We start from the raw sequence: 4,330 nt of genomic DNA on the forward strand, positions 1-4,330 counted from the left end.
AAAATTGGATTTTAAGTTGCTTAAGAACAACAAAATCAACACTTCAACATGGCCACCACAAAGCCTTGATCTCAGACCTGATGACGTGCCTACTTAGTGAATCTGTGACTTCCTGTCATGAGCACACTTATGCTAATGTGCTAGTAACTGAGCTTTTTTTTGGTTTTTGCTCATTTTGTGTCAACGACACATGTGGCAACAAAGTGCYTCAGCATTAGCTTCATCTGAATACCAACCTGAGCTTCTGCTAAGGAAGCATTAGCTTCTGGACCAGAAGCTAATGCTCAAGATTACGTTGTGTAGTGGTATAGAAATGCACCTAATTCCACACAGGTGGTTGTCAGGTGAGAAGTTCCGGTTGTTAAGGTGGGCGTGGTATATAAGGAGCTGCGGCGTTCATTCAGGATGTGTCGTCTTTGCTCTTCCACTGTGTGGCTTGCATCCTGTGGACTCTGGCAGCGGAAAGTAACAAAATCTCTGGCTGGCTGGTGCGTGCTACACTAAGATCCTGGTGGTAGGTGTTCTCTCTCCCTGCACTTCAGCTGATCTTGGCCAGAAAATCTAAATTGAATTGTGATTATAGGTAAAGCGCCACTGCGCTCCGCTCCTTCTCTTCCTCCTTCTGCGAGTGTGTGTGTGCGTGTTTGGATCGGCAGGTAGGAAACTAACGCTCATTTAAGCAATAGTTTGTTAGTTTTATTTAAAATGGTGGCTAATTAATTTTTCCTAGGTCCCCCCACAGTTGGACCATTGCTGCTCTGTTCTGCTCGGATCTACTCTGCTTTGCTCTGTTCTGCTCGGATCTACTCTGCTTTGCTCTGTCTGCGTTCGTTTCCCGGATCTGTCAGTCGGCGTTCGTTTTCCTGGACTTCCATCTCAGTCGTTTTTAAAGTTGGACTGCGGCGGTATTATCCGCCTCCATCCATGTTTGGGGTGTGGCATCGGCGCACCCCTTTCACCTCCTGTTGTGGCATGACAAGCGGGCCACGCATGGTCCTGATGTTTTAACTTGCATTGGCTATTGTTAATTTCTATTACTTTACTTATTTTGCTTACGGCCCTTTTTGTCTTTTATTTAGTTGGGCTGATATTGTTTTTTTTCTAATTAGGTTTAAGATTGTTATCTTGGTTAACTGTTTTTCTTTTGTTGTTTTGCAGTTGCTGAGGTCCGGTGGYGGTGTTGGTGTGGTGACGGTGTCTTCCTCTTCTGCGTGCTGTGATTCTTGAGTTTGGGTTGTCTCACTGCGTCTGGTGTGTCAAAGGGTTTTTTTGTTTGTTTGCTGTGTTTGGTGGATTCCGTCCCTATAGCGCCCCCTCTGGCCGGTAACTTCAGCTACTGCACTTACTTTGATTTTCTTTGTTTTCCTTTGTGTCCCATTCTTAAAGAAACTGGTTTTAAAAAGTGTTTTAAAAAGAGCTTAATAAATGGTTGTTTTATAAATTTGAAACTGTCTCAGATGTGCTAAATTCATGCATAACTGAACCTGTGTGCCTTATACCAAAAGAAAATATTCTCTGGGTGAAATTCCCAGGGTGGCGTTGTTGTGCAACCTATTAAAACTAAAAGTTCACCAAATCTGAGTTTCCGTCTAGTATCGCCACAGTTGGTTCTCATGCTTTAGCGTTAGGGGAGCTAATGTTTCTAATTAGTTCTTTTAGGCCTAGTGCGACTAACTTGTTAGCTAGCAGTGCCTGCCACTGGAGTATTTTCTCCCTGTGTTAATAAGTCTAAGTCATTTAAAATCTCATTAAAATGGAAGATTGTGGTTGTAACATGGCAAAGTGGGGAAAAGCTACTGGGAAGGTTTGAAGCTCACTGCTAACTGTGAGCTTCCTTTCTAAATGACCAGCTGCTAACAAGCAGCTCTGAGTGACATGCATAGTGAAGGAGAGAGAGCTGTTTTGAAAAGACTTTATTAGAATTTGATGTGACAACTCCCATAATGCAAATCAAACCAAAGTGATGTCCTAGAATCTGAAGGGAAACATATCTATTTAATGATTCTAAATCACAAGTAAAGACGGGAGCTTTTAATACACCAAAGGCACTTTTCATTCGCTGTGCAATTTAAATATATTCGCCTCTCAGTGGGGAAAAAGAAAAAAAAAATCAATGCAATCATCAAAATACTGCATGATTAAAATGTTTTTCATTTAATTATTTTAAAAAGTTAAAGTTGTTTTGAAAGATTCCATTTTTGTTTTATTGCCTCCAGAGCAGTTCGTTTTGAGCTCAGATTTGGTTTCCAGACCAAAAAAGAGGAGAAAATTCAATGACTATGCTGCAGGGAGACACCAGAGAATAGATGAAATTAAAACAATCTAAGCACCATGCACTACAAGAAACTGTGGGGGGTAAAAAAAAAAAGAAAAAACAAGATCTGCAAAAGAATCAAGGAAGACAAACTTGAAAATGGCACCAATTTGTGTCATGATGACGATATCACACCAGCAGAGGTTATTTTCTCTGCTGTCTACACAGAGGAATTGCGCCTAAATGGTGAAGAAGTGCTCTAAGGAGGCTTTCTGGACAGGGTCTTGGCAGAGCACCAGTCTTATAACCTCTAAATAAAAGGCTCAGACTTTCAGGGTGGCTCACGCTGCGGTATAAAATGAGTCAAGGCGATTCTTTCTGAAGTGCTGATGGAGTCCTGTTGGCCTCTAAGTGATTTCTGGGGCTCTGCTGGTTCAAATGGACAGCAGCTCTTTYAGATCACTTCATCTCTCCTGCAGCCTCAACTCAGCAGCATCTCTGTCTTTGTCCGTTTTAAAATGTCACTGGAAACCTTAACTCGTCACCTTCTACACATTAACTTTTCCATTACGTTTTTTTTTTTTTCAGACTTGTTACTTCGGCAAAATGTTTATGTGATTGATAGTAATTGTCCAGTTTGTCAATAAGTTCTCCTTGTTACAGTACGGTCCATTTTACTCGTTTGCTTTTTATTTCCCTCTGAGATAACCATTTTTGCTATCGAGTTGAAGTCATTCCCTGTCTTTGGGAACATTTCGTTTACATTCGCCGTAGAAAATGGGGTGGCTCATATGTTACGGATCACCGGTGACATTCCGCTCACCATGGCTGAATAAATAAACATGTTCACGGGCCGCTGAGTGCGAATCGCAAACGGAACCTGATTGGCTATAAGTTTATTTTGCAAAAAAAAGACCTGTTGTAATTTCAATTCAATTTCGGTTTTGGGTCAGTCCATTACGAATTTGCAAAGCTCTACTACACCTGCGTTACTGCAAATCATTCCGGCTGGTTCTGAGGTGAGGGTTTTCTCCAGGTTGGTGGACAAATTGGAGCAAAATTTTGAAATATGCTTCTGTAGTTTTTTTCATATTTTTTCCTTTTGACTTTTACACGTCTCTGACAGCGGCCGCGATGAAAATATGCTTTCTGGTTGCTGGCTTGATTTCTATATGAAACTGTGTTAGAAAAGTCTTTGGGGGTTAACCACAACCCACATAAGGAGACCTTAGTCCTAAACGCGGCCGTCGATTCAGGGCCTGGTGACCTTTGCTGCATGTTTTTCCTCTTTCTCATTACCCTACTTTCCTGTCATAGCACTTTCAAATAAAGGTTATTACAGTCAAAAAACCTTATTACAAAAAATGTCTTTGGTGTTTTTTAAAATGTAATGGACACAGAGAGGGGAGGGGGGACTAAAGGGGATGGTATGAAGAGAATACAAGTCAACACCCTAGACTTTCCCAAAGTCGGTCCTTGAGGGCCGGCATTCTGCATGTTTTAGTTCTCCCCCTGGTTTAACGCACCTGGATCCAATGATGACTCATTAGAAGGCCTAAGAAGAACATTGACATGCTGAAAAGGTTGTTACTACCACCAGGGAGAAAAGTAAAACGTGCAGGATGCCGGCCCTCCAGGACCGACTTTGGGCACCCCTGTTCTAGAAATCTGCCTCTATTCCTGCAGAAAGAGAGAAAGACCAAGAGATCACAGCAACAAACTCTATTTTCAATGACCTATATAATGGCAATGGCTGGTACATTTTTTGTTGCATCTTACAAGTTTTAGTGGTAAATTATTTTCGGTTGTGTGAAATATATGAGTTTTTTGAGGAGTTCAGCCACATGATGCAGCTGCAGGCAAGCCCTGCAGGAGCTCAAGCAGCAGAACTGGCTGTTGTCCATATGCCAAAGTAACTGTGTGTATTCTCTTAAGTTGAAGTAAAAGGATTATGTAAATGAGTTTTCAGGTTTTGGTTTAGTGGAAGTTGTATGAAAAATTTATATTTGCATTTAAAGTACCATTTACTTTGAAAAATATATGGACACAAATGGTAAAGTAAATACCATATCATGC

At 41.2% G+C, this 4,330-nt stretch overlaps 1 long non-coding RNA gene across 1 annotated transcript; it reads left to right on the forward strand.

Annotated features, from left to right (window-relative positions):
* Window positions 1-300: 300 nt before the first annotated feature.
* LOC108166635 (uncharacterized) lies at window positions 301-1,603 on the forward strand. The gene is made up of 2 exons (XR_001776971.1): window positions 301-656; window positions 731-1,603. It is a non-coding gene; the product is annotated as an uncharacterized LOC108166635 (long non-coding RNA).
* The last annotated feature ends 2,727 nt before the right edge of the window (window positions 1,604-4,330 follow it).

This window comes from Poecilia reticulata, linkage group LG10 (genome assembly GCF_000633615.1).
Source record: "Poecilia reticulata strain Guanapo linkage group LG10, Guppy_female_1.0+MT, whole genome shotgun sequence".
Lineage (NCBI taxonomy): Eukaryota > Metazoa > Chordata > Actinopteri > Cyprinodontiformes > Poeciliidae > Poecilia > Poecilia reticulata.